This window comes from Triticum dicoccoides, chromosome 4B (genome assembly GCF_002162155.2).
Source record: "Triticum dicoccoides isolate Atlit2015 ecotype Zavitan chromosome 4B, WEW_v2.0, whole genome shotgun sequence".
In the NCBI taxonomy this organism is placed as follows: Eukaryota; Viridiplantae; Streptophyta; class Magnoliopsida; order Poales; family Poaceae; genus Triticum; species Triticum dicoccoides.
In genome coordinates, this window is record NC_041387.1 from 421,720,290 (window position 1) to 421,742,505 (window position 22,216).

The following is a 22,216-nucleotide window of genomic DNA, read 5'->3' on the forward strand; positions in this document are numbered from 1 at the left end:
GCCCAATCCTGGCGAATCCCACATAACCGTCAGATTTCCATCCAACGGCGGCCTGTTTTTCAGCCATAGTATTTGACAAAACCGCCACCCTTACACACGTACTGTAACTATGTTGCGGGTGTTTGCAACTGCCATGTCTCCTAGCAAACGTTTGTTGGGGATTGGAGTTAGCACAGATGGCGGTTCGTAGTCGTTCCATGCTCGGGCATTAAAGTTCGTAACTATTTTACAATATACTACTCCTACGGTGCTAATAGTAGAGCAGAGTCCTACTCTACTACACTACTTGGGCATATTAGTAGGTATTACTGTAGTTTATTGTAGTAGTACTGTGATCACTCAAGCAAGTTGTGTGGCATCGATATGACCCTATGCTACTGGGATGTGCCTCGTAAGTCAAGCGGCATGCTACTGCTACATTGTGATCATCACCTGTCCATGATGACCCACAAGTATATGGGGTCAATTGTATCCTTTTGGATAAGTAAGAGTGTCGAACCCAATGAGGAGCAGAAGGAAATGTCAAGTGGTTTTCAGCAAGGTGATGTGTGCAAGTGCTAAAATTGTAAGTAGCGGAGTAGTTTGATAGCAAGATAATTTGTAACAAGCAAGTAACGATAGTAGTAACAAAAGTGCAGCAAGGTATCCCAATCCTTTTGAGGCAAAGGACAGGCCAAAACGGTCTCTTATGATAAGCAAAGTGTTCTTGAGGGTACACGGGAATTTCATCTAGTCAGTTTCATCATGTTGGCTTAATTCCTGTTCGCTACTTCGATAATTTGATACGTGGGTGGACCCGTGCTTAGGTGCTGTTCTTACTTGAACAAACCTCCTACTTATGATTAACCCTCTCGCAAGCATCCGCAACTACGAGAAAAGTATTAAGAATAAATTCTAACCATAGCATTAAACTTTTGGATCCAATCGGCCCCTTACGGAATAGCGCATAAACTGGGGTTTAAGCTTCTATCACTCTCGCAACCCATCATCTAATAACTACTCCACAATGCATTCCCTTAGGCCCAAATATGGTGAAGTGTCATGTAGTCGACGTTCACATGACATCATTAAGGGAATCACAACATACATATCATCAAAATATCGAACACATATCAAGTTCACATGATTACTTGCAACATGATTTCTCCCGTGACCTCAAGAACAAAAGTAACTACTCACAAATGATAATCATGCTCAAGATCAGAGGGGTGTTAAATAGCATAATGGATCTGAACATATAATCTTCCACCAAATAAACCATATAGTAATCAACTACAAGATGTAATCAACACTACTAGTCACCCACAAGCACCAATCTATAGTTCCAGTACAAAGATTGAACACAAGATATTAACTAGGGTTTGAGAGGAGTTGGTGATGTTGAAGATGTTTATTAAGATAGCCCTCCCCAAGATTGGAGAGTTGTTGGTGATGATGATGGCGGTGATTTCCCCCTCCGGGAGGGAAGTTCCCCCGGCGGAATCGCTCCGCCGGAGGGCAAAAGTGCTCCTGCCCAAGTTCCGCCTCGAGACGGTGGCGCGTCGTCCTGAAAGTCCTCTCCTTACTTTTTCTAGGTCAAAATGACTTATATACCAGAAGAGGGGCACCGGAGGTGGGCCTGGGTGAGCACAACCCACCAAGGAGCGCCTGGGCTCCCTGGCATGCCCAGGTGGGTTGTGCCCACCTGGTGGGCCCCCTCTAGTACTTATTGACTCCAAAAATTCTTATCTATTCCATAAAAAATTCTCGTGAAGTTTCAGCTCATTTGGAGTTGTGCAGAATAGGTAGCTTGACATAGCTTTTTCAGGTCTAGATTTCCAGCTGCCAGAATTCTCCCCCTTTGTGTATACCTTGCATATTATGAGGGAAAAGGCATTAGAATTACTCCAAAAAGCATTATTATACAATAAAACAACATAAATAACAGTAGGAAAATATGATGCAAAATGGACGTATCAACTCCCCCAAGCTGAGACCTCACTTGTCCTCAAGCGAAAACCGAAATCGAGAACCATGTCCACATGCTTAGAGAGAGAGAGAGGTGTCATTAAAACAAAAATACGGACATAGCAGCATCATGTAACTTATTATAACAGCAATAAACTTTAACATAAAACTTTTATCATAGAACTTTTATCTTATGCTTCTCATGAACAAGTGACAATTCATCACAACATCAAAGTATAAAGCATAAACTCTATTGGAAACTAACAAACTATGTCCTAAGTCAACTTTGCAACTACAATTCATCATCTTTTCAGGAAGGGTCACGTATCGGAGCCTTTAGGCAAGTCCACATACTCAACCATCATTTAGTATTTTATGATTGCTAACACTCAACGTACACATGAAAAAAATGTTTCAACCAGACACATAGAAAGATAGGGGATTATAGTTTTGCCTCCCAACGCATTTACCTCAAGGGTGATGTCAACAATAATAACTCATGCTGCCCATATTCAACTGGATATATGTGCCTAGATCTTTCCTCACCACATGATTCTTGCCAAAGGAGAAATATAAAAAGGAATAGGGAGAAAAACTTTGACTCTTGCATGAAAGTAAATACATGAAAGTAAAATATAGGACCTTGACAGAGGGAAGCAGATGTTGCCATGTGCTTTTTGTTTGTATGTTCAACCCCTTAGCGCAAGAGAACGTCACGTTATATTGCCCCTTGTGATGACAACCTTTATTATGCAGTCTGTCGCTTTTATTCTTCGCCATCACAAGTTCGTACAACGCTCAATTTTCCCTTACACTAAATGATCTTACACTTTTAGAAGCAATTTTTATTACCCTTTTTGCATCGATGACAACTTACTTGAAGGATCTTACTCAATCCATCGGTAGGTATGGTGGGCTCTCAAACAAGATTTGGGTTTAAGGGTTTTGGATGCACAAGTAGTATCTCTACTTAGTGCGGAGTTTTTGGCTAGCAAAGATAGGGGCAAGCACCACATGTTGAAGGATCTATGACAATATAACTTCTACGTGAATATGAACAAACATAATTCATTAAGTTGTCTTTCTTGTCCAACATCAACAATTTTGGCATATAATATTTTGATGGTTGCTCACAATCACAAAATATTTCCAGTATAGTGTATTTGCATGTGAATCTTCTCTTCCCTTATTAATTCTTTCACGAGTTGCATCATTGACTAATGCTATGTTTGTCAATCTACAATAATTTTTTTTACTTATACTTTTCCTTGTGTAATGTTATCACTTACCATAAGATTAGCATATGATCTTTTTCATTTATTTCCTTTCTTTTTATTGAAACAAGACAGTAAAGAAGGCAAAACTCAAACTAAACTTTATTATATATCTCGCACACAATTACAAAGAATGATCACTAAGCCAACTCTCAAAAAGAAAGGATCGAACTAAACTTTTATTCATCTAAAGCAAAAGATAACCATGGATTGAACTAAGAAAAGTAAAGGCAAAAGATAGTGAGATGATATGATACCGGGGCACCTCCCCCAAGCTCGGCGAAAGCCAAGGGGAGTGCCCATACCCAATACTCAATTTTCTTTTGGTGGTGAAGAAAGAGGTGGTGGTGATGAGTACAAGCAATCTTGTGCTCCGGTTTCCATGGCAGAGGCTCACCATCATAAAAGGAGGAGTGAGTCTCTCGGATCTTGCAACTGGCAGCCAAACTCATGCCTTTAAACCTTGCCTCATATTCAAAGACTAGGCTTTGAAGGTCGTGGATCTGGCTATGCAGGAAGTTGCTTTGCTCATTGAGGGAGAAGACGATGTCCTTCATGGACTTGCCATCCACCTTGAGAACACGGGTGTAGTCCGCAGTTGTCAGGTGATTGGCATTGAATCCACGTTCCACCATCCCCTCACACCGGAAGATGTCCTGCTCCATAGCTTCAAGCCTAGCCTCCACGGATCCAGTCCCCTTGGGTCCTTGCACATCACGGATGTGCAGCACCCCATCGTGCATCTGGATATCTTGAGGGTGATGCATCACCTCCCGCAGATATGGGTTGATGACGTTGTCGAAGAACTTGTCCTTGGAGGAGCTTGAAGCGGCCATGGTGGATTGGATCTGACAGAAAACAGCAAGAAAAGAAAACATGAGATTTCTCCGCGATACGGGGTCAACAGGTTTGGGGGTATATAATTTTTTTTATCTTGGGGAACAAGAAGAAAGGAAGAAAGAGTCCGGAAAATACCCGAGGTGGGCACAACCCACCGGGGCGCGCGTGGCATGCCAGGCGTGCTCTGGTGTATCATGCCCACCAGGGTCACTTTCCTATTTTCTTAAATTTTAAATATTCCAAAACCGACAAAAAATATTTTTGTGGATTTTTTAGAGTCCGTTTACTTACTGTATCACATACCTCCCATTTTTTCATGATTCTAGAGTGTTCCGGAAGGTTTGCTTTATGTGTTCTTCCGGAGTCAAAGTTTGGATAATATTGCTTTCAACATTAATGGGTGTACCTGAGATATAATGTTTTATTCATTGCCCATTGACAACCTTCGGGTTAGTACCTTCAGCATTATTTATTTTTATAGCTCCAGATCGATAGACCTCCTCGATGACATATGGTCCTTCCCATTTGGAGAGAAGTTTCCCTGCAAAGAATCTGAAACGAGAGTTGTACAAAAGAACATATTCTCCAACTTTGAACTCATGCTTTTGGATTCTTTTGTCATGCCATCTTTTAACTTTTTCTTTGAACAACTTTGCATTTTCAGAAGCCTGGGTTCCCCATTCATCTAATGAGCTAATATAAAAAACCTCTTTTCACCAGTAAGTTTGAAATCATAGTTGAGTTCTTTAATTTCCCAATATGCTTTATGTTCTAACTCAAGAGGCAAATGACAAGCTTTTCCATAAACCATTTTTAAGGACACATACCCATAGTATTTTTATATGTTGTTCTATAAGCCCAAAGTGCATCATCTAATTTCTTAGACCAGTTTTTCTGGGACCTATTGACAGTCTTTTGTAAGATTAGTTTTATTTCTCTATTGCTAAGTTCAACTTGACCACTAGACTGAGGATGATAAGGTGATGCAATTCTATGGTTAACATCATACTTAGCAAGCATTTTACGGAAAGCACCATGAATAAAGTGTGAACCACCATCAGTCATTAAATATCTAGGGACTCCAAACCATGGGAAAATAACTTCCTTAAGCATTTTAATAGAGATGTTGTGATCAGCACTACTAGTTGGAATAGCTTCTACCCACTTAGTAACATAATTAACAACAACCAAAATATGTGTATACCCATTAGAGGAAGGAAAAGGTCCCATGATGTCAGGACCCCGACTCAATGCCACATCGATCTAGCATCACTTTGCGGCCTCACGCATGGTATTCCCACGGGTGTCGCCTTACCTTTGCCCGGGACCGTTTGCGCCTTTTAGCACACGTATATGATAGTGTCACTAGCATCCATATGATAAGGAGCCCGGGCTGACATGGCTAGTCATAAACCCAAAGTGGCACAGACTTACAGGGACAAGCATCCATGACCCAGCATCGAACGTGTCGGTCATCAGCAAGTGAATCTGGGTTGTAGCACTAGGCTAGCAGGACTCCGGTAAACCGGGCTGTAGCGGGCTAACAGGACTCCGGTATTCATCGCGTGACATTTCCCCGAAGGGACAGACACAGAACGAAGAAGGACACATGCCGGCCAACCTATGTGTTACAGACCAGTAGCAAGCTACCATGGCTCAGTGGAAGCACTAGGAGACATTTCCCGGTAAGAGAGGCTACCAAGGATAAACAACTAGATAGTCAGATCCCACACATACCAAGCATTTCAATAACATACACACAATATGCTCGATATGTGCAAATACAACATGTCATCACAACATGACTCTACAACTCAAGTATTTATTCAATAGGCTCCGAGGAGCGAGATATTACAAACATGGGTCTCTCGACCCAGCATTCAGAGCATACAAGGAAAAGCACAAGCGGAAGCTTAACATGTCTGAGTACAGACATCTACAAATGAAAAAGGCTAAGAAGCCTGACTATCTACTAGACCCTGCCGAGGGCACAAGATCGTAGCTGAGGTAACAAGCTAAACGTCGAAGTCCACGCGGAACTACTAGCGAGACCGAAGTCTCTGTACAAAAACATAAAATAGGCAAACGTGAGTACAAATGTACCCAACAAGACTTACATCAGAACTATCTACATATGCATCATTATCAACAAAGGGATGGTGGGGTTTAACTGCGGCAAGCCAACTTTGACTCGGTGGCTATCCTGAACTACTACTGCAAGTAACTCTTTTGAGGTGGCGCACACGAGTCCACATATTCACCATATTAATACACCACTATGGATCCGCTCCCGTCTCCCTACGAGAACACCATCCATAGCACTCACGCTTATCTTGCGCATTTTAGTGTATCCACTTCCACTTGTCTATGAACTGTTATAGGCAACCCAGAAGTCCTTTACCGTGGACACGGCTATTCGAATAGATCATTTATAACCCTGCAGGGGTGTACTTCTTCATGCATGTTTCCACCACTTAGCGTCTGCACATGACATGTGCTCAGCAGACTTCAAGTGAAAGCTGACGTGGGTGTAGACCACGACCTACCTAAACACTAAAGTCTCTAGTCCAGGTTTATCGCCTATTCAGGTTCCATCCGCAGGGAGTCCGGTCGAGGTTTCCACATACGGCCCTGAACGATGTGTGCAGGGTTCCCGAGACACCAAACGGGCGCCCGATACACCGTGCCACAGTGTATCTACCGCATCATAGCCCACCCCTAGGGTCAGTGCTATGCACGGCCTCCAACACATATCCTACAAACACCAGAAACTAGTTGCAACTCCTGGACAGAGGACTAGGGTGGTTAAGAAGTCGAGCGGGGTCATATTTCAGGGCCCAATGCATGGTAGTAGCTGAATCATGGATCACAAACACAGAACTCAGTTCCTGAGGATGGCTTCAATGAGACAACCCACCATGTACTCCACCATGGCCTCTCACCGCTACCTTTACCAAATCGTGTTCACACACTTAGCTCACACACAGTAGGACATGCTCACACACCTCTGATTCATCCCCAATGAATCAGACCTGACTCAATTCTAAGCAATAGCAGGAATGACAAACAAACATGAATGAGTAGGCACAACAGGGCTCAAACAACTCCTACTCATGCTAGTGGGTTTCATCTATTTACTGTGGCAATGACGGGTCATGCAGAGGATAAAGGGGTTCAGCTACCGCAACAAGTAACAGATGAATCGTTGTTGTCCTAATGCAATAAAGAGAGCAGGAGCGAGAGAGTGGGATTGTATCGGAATGAACAAGGGGGTTTTGCTTGCCTGGCACTTCTGAATATAGCATTGAGTCTTCATCAGTATCAACGATCACAACGTCGGTACAACGTCTACCGAGGGGGAACAACACCGACAAACAGAGAAGAAACACGATCAATGCAATGCATAATAAGATGCATGCTATGACATGGCAATAAGAATGTGATTTGGCTAATGCAAGCTAGAACAAATTGAGATGAGTCCATTTGAACCAAATATTCAAATGCAAACCCATTTTAAGAGGTCATAATAGTGCATTAACTTGTTTCACCTAAACAGCAAGGTTAATGTGTTCGAACATGCATGAAACCAGTGCAGATGGATAGTTTGGATTTTTCTGATCATTTTTCATATATAATTTATTTGATTTGGAGCTTCGATTGATTTTCTATGATTTTTAGAAGTTTTAGTTATTTTCTGGAATTTCCTGTATAAGAATAATTCTAGTAATTGAATTAATGCGTCAGCACTGCGTCAGGGTGACGTCAGCGGTCAACTGGGTCGGCCAGGTCAAACCTGACCTGTGGGACCCACCTGTCAGTGGTTAGTTAACTAACTAAACAGAGTTAGTTAGTGTTAGGTTAAGCACTAATCTAGGTTAATTAGCGCTAAACTAACCTAACTAATAATTAACAAGGGTGGCCCACACGTCTGTGACCCAGGGGGTCAAACTGGGCCCTCCCAGTCAATGGTCAGCGGGGTCAAACCCACCGGACTTGGTCCACGGCTCATTGCCGGTGAAGCCCAACACGGCGTAGGGGGTCGGAATTTGCCCACGGTCAACCAAATCGACCGCGGTTTGATCCTACGCGTAGCTGGGGCTCGCGCGCATCTAGTAGGCCAAGCGGGAGGACCTGGGGTGGTCTGAGTCGATAGCGGCAAGCACGAATGCGGCGGCCGGAGTTCGGGTCTCGGCGGTTTTGGTGTTGCGAAGCACGACAGGAGCAGCTGAAGGGGGTTTTGGGCTTCTGGCGTTGCGCTGAGCACGGCTATGTGCTCGGTTGTAGCTCTATGTGATAGTGGCCACGGCAGTGACATGGCCGGCAGAGCCGAGCTCTCGGGCTCGATGGGAACGGCGGCTAGAAAGGGAAATAGAGCACGGGGATAAGGGGGAGAGGCGGCGAAGCTCACATGGATTCCAATTGAGGGATCAGCAGGCTCGGGGAGGCACCGTGGACGACGGATGGGCGCCAGCGATCTCGGTTGCCCGAGGTAGAAGACGACCATGGTGACGATGTTCGAGGGCGTTCGGTGTCGCGTGGCTCGGCTGAGAGGACGAGGGCGACGAGGCGGAGCTCTTGAGCCAGTCAGGGAAGCGAGGGGGAGGCGGTGGCCGCGGTGGTGCACGTCGGCGGCGGCGGGCGCGTTCAGGTCGTGCGAGGGAGAGAGCCAGAGGAGGGGAGGAGGTCCAGCAAGAGAGGGGAGAGGTGCAGAGGGTCGAGGGGGGGTGCGTGGCATTGTGGGGGCGTCCAGGCCCTCGGCGGCAAGCAGGAGGTGGCGCACGGCGGTGCGCGCGCGTCGGGCACGCGCCCATCCTCCTGGCAAAGGAGGAAAACGACAGGGGAGGTGGCGGTGGTGGGCTGGGCTGGTCAGCTACAGTGCTGGGCCGGTTGGTGGGCTGCACAGGTGAGGCCAGGTAAGATTCTCTCTCTCTTTTATTTGTTTCTGTTATCTATTTTTCTTCCTCTGTTTTGATTTTGTTTAGCAACTAAATCATTTTAATAAATTCTGTAGGTTATTATATGGCTTGCTAAAATATATACAAAGCCACTCACAACTTCCAGAATTATTGGAGTCATATTTAATATATATTAAATATAAATCCAAAGCAAATAGTTATTGGATTAATTCAAATGGCCAAAATAAATATTTCTGTGACTCCAAAAATATTGGTTTGAATTTTACCTCTTACCAATATTTCTATAGAATAACAGGAACAATTTCTTGGACTCATTTGAGAAGATTTAAATGTTGGTTATTTTTAGAGGTTTTCAGAGGCTTTTGAAAATTCCTCAATTAAAGTTTCTGATGGAAAGTAGACATGATGCAACACTCTAAAGCATGGACTAGCTGGGATGTGACAACTCACCCCCACTAAACAAGAATCTCGTCCCGAGATTCAAGACGTGAGGTAAGAAGATGGAGGGGGGCACAAGACCAATACAATCTTCACGATCCAGGTTGCACCTCATAAGGTTGTTGATTTGTTGCATACGTTGATCTTGACATCCTCGCTTTTGAGATCTTCATCCACGTGACGACGACCGCGGAAAGGAACTCTACTAGGATTGATCTTCTCAAAGATCGAACTATACAATCTCAACTCGCGGAATGAGATGCTGAAACATCTTGAGTTGAGACACAAAACACATCGAGAGGGATGGAAGAACAAACGACGGGGTTTGTTTTGGTGGGCAACAATTTCACGCTTAGAAAGATGGTGGATGGTGTCAAGGTGGCCAGGAAATAATTTCCATGATCCCGTAACGGGGCACCTTGAAAAAGGTGACTCGTTGAACTGCTCCCTTAAGTGGCAAAAGAATTACTTTTGATCCATAGATCATTGAAACTCTTCATACCATCTTAAGGCAATTTACAATTGATCAATCGAAAGAGCTCGAAGGAATGGCATACTCTGACTAGGATGGATGATGTGGACTACCTTGTTGAAGACAACGCAATGGATGATTTTTGCTTATCATCGGAATGGATGGGACCCATGGTAGGACCACTTTTGAGGATGATCCTGAACAAGAGTTACTAAGAAAGCAGCCCATAGTGAAACGGCACAAAGACGGTGCAAGTTAGGAACAAAATGCAAATGTTGGAATGTTCGAATCATCATATCTGCCAGAGGTTCAGATCTGGTTAGTAGCAGGATACTTCAGACAACCTGTCCGAAAAGGAAAGGTTGCAACAGAAATCGACGAGATGATATTGTGAGATTCTCGGGAGATGAACTACGGTAGCAAGCTCCAAAACATGAGCTGGTTCTGCTACAAGCATGTCAACACGCTGTCCCAGACAAGCAAGGTCACCTGGTAGTCTTAGAACGAAACACTACCGAGTTCAAGGAGGAACCATCAACGAGGATATCAAAGTCCTTGCATAAGTCTAGCTCTTAAGAAGAAACTTCTTCTCCTTGAACAAATCAATCAGTGGCTTGGTGTGCTATAGAATTCATATGGAACGAAGATGATCAGTCTAACAGACCACAGAATACTTCGCACGTGCATGACCGACTCGGGATGATTCCATAGGAAGTAAAAACATGCTTTCTCGAATTCACGGAGGCATCTTGCAACCAATGCACATGAACTAGAGGAAGTCACTTCTTTCATCCAAGCATATTCTTCATGAACGAAACACGAAGATAATGCTTATATAAGTTTCCAATACTAGCTAAATGTTCAACACGAATCATGGAGGAGATAAAAATGTTGCTGATGGGATCAACAATAATTCATCTAGGTTTCCATATAAGTGGAATTCCACAATTATGTGAGCAAGGCGATAGCATCGGTCAGACCAAAGGATATAACGGTGTATGCCCGAGGAAACAACCACGGATAAGACAACATTACGAATATCATTGGTTCTGACTTGACTTGACGATAACCCATACTCAAGTCAAAATTTTGACAAGGCAATAGATCCAACAACTGATCACAGAGACCAATCGGTGAAGATATCATCTTTCTTCAACAACCACACAAACACAAGGATACCCCTTTGAAAATGAACTAAAAACTTTCATCTTCCAACTCTCCAAGTTGTTGTTCAATTTACCAACTAGCTCAGGGTATCCAACACAGATTTTTGAAGAAGGGGTGGTTTATGGAAAACCAACTTGATCACGAACCCTACATAGCGGTCAGGTGACAACCTGGTAATACTTCCGAGAAGATATTAGGAAAATTACGAACCACCAATATATTATTAAGCTCGAGAACAATCTTGCTTCCGAGGCAAGATGATGTGATCAATTAAGCAAGGGATTGAAATCCTAACTCATTGATCAAAGAGTGCACCAGATATAAGGACTAGGTAGCACGATCTGTCTTAGAATGATGATTTAATAACCAACACGCTAAGTATGAGAATATTTTCCATTTACTACCAAGCAACGAGGTTGCTAGGAGTATTGATTTCACACATCACATTCCATTTGTCGGTATTCCGGTTGCAACAACACGGGACCGAGGAATGAATAATGATAGTGAGAAGTATCACTACGTCAAGAATTCATGAGAAATGGTGCAATCCTCATGACAATCCTGACATAAAGGGGGTAATACTCCGAGGCAGAATAGAATCAAAAGCTAGATTGGCATTTGATTTGTGGACTACAACTGCTTTGACCCAATCCAGGAAATGGATGAGGTACTGGAGTTTTTTTCTCCTAGTCATTCCAGAATAGAATGGCTTGACGGACCACAAGAGTAATAGGCATCGATGCACACGGTTGCACAACTACTCCTGTCTATCAATTGATAGACGAGGGTCGGAATACAACTAAAGAGAGACAACTCAAAGAAGCATATAACTTTCTGAGTTGTGGATGCATAGATTAGTATGTTGAACCAAGTTCAACAGGTTTCTTCTAGATAACCCATGTAGAAAGGTAGGACTGGCAGAATCACAATTATGAATGGAGAACTTCTCAAGTGTACTCTTGTTGTGACCTTTTGATCCAACAAAGTTCTGCCATAAGTGGTTCATAGTATTTGGAAGAAGGAAATACCACGGACCTCGAGGACTAATGCAAAGGTTACTAATATCCTAAAGGAACTAGCAAACACTATCAACGGGAGGTAAGTAAAGTGAATCTCGGGTTTAAGAACCCAGGAATAGAATACCTACTACTAAGTGGCATCACGGGATGCTTTCGAGAATAAAGGCCAGAATTATCACACCGAGAACACAAATCAGGGCTAGATTACTAGATGATCCCCTAAGACACCTAGGGTCATAATAATAACTCCAACATATAGGTCGAGGTAATAAAATACCTCAACTCAGCAATTAGTGTGATTAACCTGGCCCAAAGGAACATGAAAACCAGAGGGAAAGGATTTGCAAGTGCATCAGATTGTCTAGAAACCTGGGATGACTCGGACAGCATAACGGCTGTAACATGCTCAAAAGATTTGAGACATGCTACAGAATGGTGGCATAACCACTCGATCATCATAATATCAAGGTTCTGAGATCAACAATGAATGCACGGAGATAGTAGGAACTGAACTGAGGCTTAAATCCAACAATCTTATAAGTCTACGGATTAGTAACACGTGATCCTGATAGAAAGAAGAGAAAGCCTAGTTTCTTAACCCCTCGGGAAAAATAAGATGACTCATATCAGAAGGGCATAAGGTATAAGGAGTAAAAGAGCCTTACGTTCCATCCCACAATCAATTCCCTTATATAACTAAAGCATTTCTAGAGTCAACTTCGACCAGTTTGGCTTGGTAATCCTACAGGCAGTCAGGTCTCATACCAAAGCTGTCAGGACCCCGACTCAATGCCACATCGATCTAGCATGTAACACCTCATATCACTTTGCGGCCTCACGCACGGTATTCCCACGGGTGTCGCCTTACCTTTGCCCGGGACCGTTTGCAATTTTTGGCACACGTATATGATAGTGTCGCTAGCATCCATATGATAAGGAGCCCGGGCTGACATGGCTAGTCGTAAACCCAAAGTGGCATAGACTTACAAGGACAGGCATCCATGACCCAGCATCGAACGTGTCAGTCATCAGCGAGTAAATACGGGATGTAGCACTAGGCTAGCAGGACTCCGGTAAACCGGGCTGTAGCGGGCTAACAGGACTCCGGTATTCATCGCGTGACATTTCCCCGAAGGGACAGACATAGGAACGAAGAAGGACACATGCCGGCTAGCCTAAGTGTTCCGGAGCAGTAGCAAGCTACCATGGCTCAGTGGAAGCACTAGGAGACATTTCCCGGTAAGAGAGGCTACCAAGGATAAACAACTAGATAGTCAGATCCCACACATACCAAGCATTTCAATAACATACACACAATATGCTCGATATGTGCAAATACAACATGGCATCACAACATGACTCTACAACTCAAGTATTTATTCAATAGGCTCCAAGGAGCGAGATATTACAAACATGGGTCTCTCGACCCAGCATTCAGAGCATACAAGGAAAAGCATAAGCGGAAGCTTAACATGTCTGAGTACAGACATCTACAAATGAAAAAGGCTAAGAAGCCTGACTATCTACTAGATCCTGCCGAGGGCACAAGATCGTAGCTGAGGTAACAAGCTAAACGTCGAAGTCCACGCGGAACTACTAGCAAGATCGAAGTCTCTCTGCAAAAACATAAAATAGGCAAACGTGAGTACAAATGTACCTAGTAAGACTTACATCAGAACTATCTACATATGCATCATTATCCACAAAGGGATGGTGGGGTTTAACTGCAGCAAGCCAGCTTTGACTCGGTGGCTATCCTGAACTACTACTGCAAGTAACTCTTTTGAGGTGGCGCACACGAGTCCACATATTCACCATATCAATACACCACTATGGATCCGCTCCCGTCTCCTTACGAGAACGCCATCCATAGCACTCACGCTTATCTTGCGCATTTTAGAGTATCCACTTCCACTTGTCTATGAACTGTTATAGGCAACCCAGCAGTCCTTTACCGCGGACACAGCTATTCGAATAGATCATTTATAACCCTGCAGGGGTGTACTTCTTCATGCATGTTTCCACCACTTAGCTTCTGCACACGACATGTGCTCGGCAGACTTCAAACGAAAGCCGACGTGGGTGTAGACCACGACCTACCTAAACACTCAAGTCTCTAGTCCAGGTTTATCGCCTATTCAGGTTCCATCCGCAGGGAGTCTGGCCGAGGTTACCACATACGGCCCTGAACGATGTGTGCAGGGTTCCCGAGACACCAAACAGGCGCCCGGTACACCGTGCCACGGTGTATCTACCGCATCATAGCCCACCCCGAGGGTCAGCGCTACGCACGGCCTCCAACACATATCCTACAAACACCAGAAACTAGTTGCAACTCCTGGACAGAGGACTAGGGTGGTTAAGGAGTCGAGCGGGGTCATATTTCAGGGCCCAATGCATGGTAGTAGCTGAATCATGGATCACAAACACAGAACTCAGTTCCTGAGGACGGCTTCAATGAGACAACCCACCATGTACTCCACCATGGCCTGTCACCGCTACCTTTACCAAATCGTGTTCACACACTTAGCTCACACACAGTAGGACATTCTCACACACCTCTGATTCATCCCCGATGAATCAGACCTGACTCAATTCTAAGCAATAGCAGGCATGACAAACAAACATGAATGAGTAGGCACAATAGGGCTCAAACAACTCCTACTCATGCTAGTGGGTTTCATCTATTTACTGTGGCAATGACAGGTCATGCAGAGGATATAGGCGTTCAGCTACCGCCACAAGTAACAGATGAATCGTTGTTGTCCTAATGCAATAAAGAGAGCAGGAGCGAGAGAGTGGGATTGTATCGGAATGAACAAGGGGGGTTTGCTTTCCTGGCACTTCTGAAGATAGCATTGAGTCTTCATCAGTGTCAACGATCACAACGTCGGTACAACGTCTACCGAGGGGGAACAACACTGACAAACAGAGAAGAAACACGATCAATGCAATGCATAATATGATGCATGCTATGACATTTCAATAAGAATGTGATTTGGCTAATGCAAGCTAGAACAGATTGAGATGAGTCCATTTGAACCAAAGATTCAAATGCAAACCCATTTTAAGAGGTCATAATAGTGCATTAACTTGTTTCACCTAAACAGCAAGGTTAATGTGCTCTCACATGCATGAAACCAGTGCAGATGGATAGTTTGGATTTTTCTGATCATTTTTCATATATAATTTATTTGATTTGGAGCTTCGGTTGATTTTCTATGATTTTTAGAAGTTTTAGTTATTTTCTGGAATTTCCTGTATAAGAATAATTCCAGTAATTGAATTAAAGCGTCAGCACTGCGTCAGGGTGATGTCAACGGTCAACTGGGTCGGCCAGGTCAAACCTGACCTGTGGGACCCACGTGTCAGTGGTTAGTTAACTAACTAAACAGAGTTAGTTAGTGTTAGGTTAAGCACTAATCTAGGTTAATTAGCGCTAAACTAACCTAACTAATAATTAACAAGGGTGGCCCACACGTCAGTGACCCAGGGGGTCAAACTGGGCCCACCCAGTCAACGGTCAGCGGGGTCAAACCCACCGGACTTGGTCCACGGCTCGTCGCCGGTGAAGCCCGAGACGGCGGAGGGGGTCGGAATTTGCCCACGCTCGACCAAATCGAACGCGGTTTGATCCTACACGTAGCTGGGGCTCGCGCATCTAGTAGGCCAAGCGGGAGGAGCTGGGGTGGTCTGAGTCGACGGTGGTGAGCACGAATGCGGCGGCCGGAGTTCGGGTCTCGGCGGTTTCGGTGTTGCGAAGCACGGCAGGAGCAGCTGGAGGGGGTTTTGGGCTTCTGGCGTTGCGCTGAGCACGACTATGTGCTCGGTTGCAGCTCTATGTGACACTGGCCACGGCGGCGACATGGCCGGCAGAGCCGAGCTCTCGGGCTCGATGGGAACGACGGCTAGAGAGGGAAATAGAGCACGGGGAGAAGGGGGAGAGGCGACGAAGCTCACATGGATTCCAATGGACGGATAAGCAGGCTCGGGGAGGCACCCTGGACGACGGATGGGCGTCGGCGATCTCAGTTGCCCGAGGTAGAAGACGACCATGGTGACGACGTTCGGGGGTGTCCGGTGCCGCGTGGCTCGGTTGAGAGGACGAGGGCGAGGAGGCGGAGCTCTTGAGCCAGTCAGGGAAGCGAGGGGGAGGCGGTGGCCGCGGTGGTGCACGTTGGCGGCGGCGGGCGCATTCGGGTGGTGCGAGGGAGAGAGCCAGAGGAGGGGAGGAGGTCCAGCAAGAGAGGGGAGAGGTGCAGAGGGTCGAGGGGGGGTGCGTGGCGTCGTGGAGGCGTCCAGGCACTCGGCGGCAAGCAGGAGGTGGCGCACGGCGGTGCGCGCACGTCGGGCACGCGCCCGTCCTCCTGGCAAAGGAGGAAGATGACAGGGGAGGTGGCGGTGGTGGGCTGGGCCGGTCAGCTACAGTGTTGGGCCGGTTGGTGGGCTGCACAGGTGAGGCCAGGTAAGATTCTCTCTCTCTTTTATTTGTTTCTGTTATCTATTTTTCTTCCTCTGTTTTGATTTAGTTTAGCAACTAAATCATTTTAATAAATTCCGTAGGTTATTATATGGCTTGCGAAAATATATACAAAGCCACTCACAAACTTCCATAATTATTGGAGTCATATTTAATATATATTAAATATAAATCCAAAGCAAATAGTTATTGGATTAATTCAAATGGCCAAAATAAATATTTCTATGACTCCAAAAATATTTGTTTGAATTTTACCTCTTACCAATATTTCTATAGAATAACAAGAAGATTTTCTTGGACTCATTTGAGAAGATTTAAATGTTGGTTATTTTTAGAGGTTTTCTGAGGCTTTTGAAAATTCCTTAATTCAAGTTTCTGATGGAAAGTAGACATGATGCAACACTCTAAAGCATGGACTAGCTGGGATGGGACACGTGAAATCAAATCCCCAAACATCAAATGGTTCGACAGCAAGTGAATAATTCATAGCATTTCTTGATGCTTACCAATATTACCTATTCTTTGACATTAATCACAAGTTGAAACAAACTTACGGGCATCCTTGAAGAGAGTAGGCCAATAAAAACCAGATTGCAATACCTTATGAGCGGTTATGTCTCCCACGTGATGTCCTCCATAAGCTTCAGAGTGACATTTCCGTAGGATTTGGTCCTGTTCATGCTCAGGTACACAAGGTCTAATAATACCATCTACTCCTTCTTTATAAAGATGTGGGTCATCCCAAAAGTAATGACTTAAATCATAGAAGAATTTTTTCTTTTGTTGATACTAAAGCTAGGTGGTATGTATTTAGCAACAATATAATTAGCATAGTCAGCATACCAAGCTGTACTACTAGAAACATTTATTGCAGCTAATTGTTCATCCAGAAAGCTATCATTTATAGGTGTGGGTCATCAAGAATATTTTCAAGCCTAGACAAGTTATGAGCTACGGGATTCTCTGCTCCTTTCCTATCAGTGGTATGCAAATAAAATTCTTGTAGCAGAAGAACCCACTTAATGAGTCTAGGTTTAGCACCTTTCTTTTCCATAAGATATTTTATAGCAGCATGATCAGTGTGATAACCACTTTAGAATCAACAATGTAAGATCTGAATTTATCACAAGCAAACACCACGGCTAAGAATTCTTTTTTAGTAGTAGCATAATTTCGTTAAACAATGTCTAGAGTTTTACTAGAATAATGGATAACATTCAATTTCTTATCAACTCTTTGCCCTAGAACAGCACCAACATCATAATCACTAGCATCACACATAATCTCAAAAGGCAAGTTCCAATCAGGTGGTTGAACAACAGGTGCAGTAATTAAGTCTTTTTTTAGTGTTTCAAAGGCTTCCAAGCAATCATCGTCAAACACAAAGAGAATATCCTTTTGCAAAAGATTTGTAAGAGGCCTAGAAATCTTAGAAAAGTCTTTGATAAACCTCCTATAGAAACCAAAATGACAAAGGAAACTACGAATACCTTCGATATCTTTAGGACATGGCATTTTCTCAATAGTATCAACCTTGGCTTTGTCCTCCTCAATGCCTCTTTCAGAATTTTATGGCCTAAAACAATACCTTCATTAACCATGAAGTGGCACTTCTCCCAATTCAAGACAAGATTTTTTTGTTCACATCTCTGCAAAACTCGATCTAGATTGCTTAAACAATCATCAAAAGACTTCCCATAAACGGAAAAGTCATCCATGAAAACCTCAACAAATCTTTTCACAAAAATCAGAGAATATAGCAGTCATACATCTTTGAAAGGTAGCAGGTGCATTACATAAACCAAAAGGCATACGTCTATAAGCATAAGTTCCAAAAGTACAAGTAAAAGTGGTCTTTTCTTGATCAGGTTGTGAAACATGTATTCATGAAAAGCGAGAATATCCATCAAGGCAGCAAAAATGTGTGTGCTTAGATAATCTTTCCAACATTTTATCAACAAAAGGCAGAGGGTAATGATCTTTTCTAGTTGTTTTGATTAATTTTCTATAATCAATTACCATCCTATAGCTTGTGACAATTCTTTGTGGAATGAGCTCATTCTTATCATTGGGAACAACAGTAATACCTCCCTTCTTAGGGACACAATGAACATGACTTACCCATCTACTACACTACAAAAAAAATACACTTCCGTGATGATACGTGTTTGTCACAGTAGGTCGCGTTTTTTGTCATGCATGTACATCCATGACGATTTTATGGCAGAATCAAGATAGTCATACCTGTGCTGTCGTAGAAGTGTTCCATGACATTACCAAAATTATCATCACGGAAGTGTCCACTTCCATGACGATAAATCGCGCGTCACAGAAGTGCTTTCGTCAAGGGTGACTGTCGGTGTCAAAACTGGCGGATCTCGGGTAGGGGGTCCCGAACTGTGCGTCTAGGCGGATGGTAACAGGAGACAAGGGACACGATGTTTTTACCCAGGTTCGGGCCGTCTCGATGGAGGTAAAACCCTACTCCTGCTTGATTAATATTGATGATATGGGTAGTACAAGAGTAGAGCTACCACGAGATCAAAGAGGCTAAACCCTAGAAGCTAGCCTATGGTATGATTGTTATTCGTCCTACGGACTAAAACCCTCCGGTTTATGTAGACATCGGAGAGGGTTAGGGTTACACAGAGTCGGTTACAATGGTAGGAGATCTACATATCCGTATCGCCAAGCTTGCCTTCCACGCCAAGGAAAGTCCCATCCGGACACGGGATAAAGTCTTCAATCTTGTATCTTCATAGTCCAGGAGTCCGGCCAACGGTGATAGTTCGGCTATCCGGACACCCCCTAATCCAGGACTCCCTCAGTAGCCCCTGAACCAGGCTTCAATGACGACGAGTCCGGCGCGCATATTGTATTCGGCATTGCAAGGCGGGTTCCTCCTCCGAATACTTCATAGAAGATTTTGAACACAAGGATAGTGCCCGGCTCTGCAAACTAAGTTCCTCATACCATCGTAGAGAGAATAATCTTTACACAAATTCAATCTGTTGACGTATTCTGTGGCGTGACGTCACACCACGGCCAAGCCTTTATTGGAATCATTTTTACTGTCCCACCTCAGCGTGTTTAGCGAGGCGGTTTCCTTGGCACATCTTATCAAAGTGGAGATCGTGCCCCATTATTCCGGGATTCTCATCAATACGGGTGTGGGTATCCCAACCGCGCCATTGATTACGGCTCTTGGGAGATAAGCGAGTTTTACCAGGCTGGTGGGGACGCATAGTTTCGTCCGTCCATATAAGGGGATAAGGATCCACCTTTTTACCTACGCCTTCTTCCTCCTTAGCTTATCCATTTCCGCGCACTCGAGCTCCAGCGCCCAAGTCCGCACATCTCGCCTCAACCTTCCCCAGCCATGTCCGGAGCGGGAGGCAAGTGGATGGCCTCCTCCATCACGGAGGGGCACATCAAAAAGTTGAGGAAAGCCGGATACCTGCACAACGACATTGCGCACCGGCTTCCAGACGAGGGGCAACTCGTCCCCACCCCCAGGCCCCATGAGAGGGTGGTGTTCCTTCCCCATTTCCTCCATGGACTGGGCTTCCCACTCCACCCATTTGTCCGGGGGATCATGTTCTACTACGGCCTGGATTTCCACGATCTGGACCCGAATTTCATCCTCAACATCTCAGCGTTTATCGTTGTGTACAAGGCCTTCCTCCGCATCAAGCCCTACTTCGGCTTATGGCTGAAGACCTTCAATGTCAAGCCGAAGGTAGTGGGCGGCCAGCAGGCGGAGTGCGGAGGCGCCATGGTGGGCAAGATGCCCAACGTCATATGGCTCGAGGGCTCCTTCGTGGAAACCATCAAAGGGTGGCAATCGGGGTGGTTTTACATCACCGAGCCGTGTGACCCTGAATGGGCAGCGGCCCCCGAATTCCGATCTGGCATCCCCACACGGCTCATCTCCTGAAAAGAGAAGGGCCTGACATGGGGTGATTTGGAAGAGCTGACCGGACTCCAAACCTGCGTCCAAAACCTTGTGAACAAGAAGATCAAGCTCGTCAACGTAGTCCAGGTCATGCTCATCCGCCGGATCCTCCCGTGCCAACAATGGGCCTTCAACTTGTGGGAGTTTGATCCGGCACAGCACCAAACCTTGAGCAGGCTCTTCGACACTACATACGAAGATGCCTGGAAGGTGTTGTTCAAGGGCGCCGAGGCTCCCGCATCCGCTACCGAAGATCGTGGATTCAGCTCGCAGCGTCAAGCCGGCGAGGTAAGCTATTTTACCCTTTACAAGACACTTGTTTTTCATAGTTTGACTCTATGCGGGATCTAAACTCCCTTACCTTTAACAGGCCTGGCAGAAGAAGTCCGGGCAGGTTAACTGTCCGGCTCCCTTACCAGAAGACCCAGCGGACGCCCGATTGACGGGGCTACTGGTTCCGGCACCTCATGTGGTGCCGGATAAGAAGGCCAAGAAGAAGGCCACGGGAACCCGAAAGAGTTCCCGGCATCAGGTGTTATCGGACTCATCGTCCGATGACTCCGAGGCGGACTCCTCCCGCAAAGACGAGGAGGAGAAAAAAGAGGCTTCTCCCCCAGCGGGGGGAGAGAAGAAAAGGAAGGCCTCCCCAACTGGGGAGGCCGGAGGGTCCAAGAAGGGAAGGACCCTTCCTTCGGACTACTCCACCAACGCCGACGACGGCGAAGAGGAGTGGCCACCGAGGGCTAAGCCCCTGGCGACATCGTAAGTGTCCGGATACCAGAATAATTCATGATTTTTCATTTGTCGCATAGTGTCTTCTAACGCCGAATACAACCATGTAGCCCACCCAAGGACGAGCTCCCCGCTTCGTCGAGCGGCTCCCTGGATTCGTCAGATGTGAATAGCACTTCACTCCCGACCGCCTCCTCCCCTCGTGACGCAGACAACGCCGCGGTGGAGTCCCAAAAGGGGCCTGACCAGGAGCATGTGGTCCTGGAGGCACCGCAAGGCGACCTCCCGGACTCCGGGCGCAAAGGGGGCAAAACCCCATAGGGCTCTAAGTCCGGCCCTGTGCCGGACTCCGTACCGGAACCCTACAGTGGTTCCGGAGTCCAGCAGGCGGCCCCTTCATAAGAAGGGCGAGACTACGACGCCGGTGGCCTCCATCCAACCGGAGGCACCGGCCAGCTTGCTGGAGGCGCTTAACGGCGCCTCCATCGACAAGGAGCACCGCACTATCATGAGTGCGGTGATCCAGAAAGTTCAGTCTGCCAAGAGCGGGCTGACTGAAGCCTGTACCAGCCTTCTAACAGGCTTTGAGGTAAGTTTTTAAGATATGTAGGAATATTACCGCATAGACAGTAGCCCCTGATGCTTAGTTCGGTGTTCGGAAAGAAAAGCCGAGCTGAGGATCTAAGAAGATATACGCAGGAGTCTAACATAAATATGTCAATATGGGAATACAGGCTGCGCTGCTGACCTCTGCGGCACTGACTACGGAGGTCAATGCATTGAAGGAGAGCCTCGAGCGGTCTGAGAACGAGCTCGGCCTTGCCAAGAAGCAGCTCGAGGACAAGGAAGGTAAGTAATACCTTATTAATGTAATACCTTATAGAAAGGATTTGGTTGCAAAAAATGACAGGAATAACGTGAGTATTGCAGGGGCCACGAACGAGGTGGCGACCCTGAAGGAAGCGGTGTCCAAGGC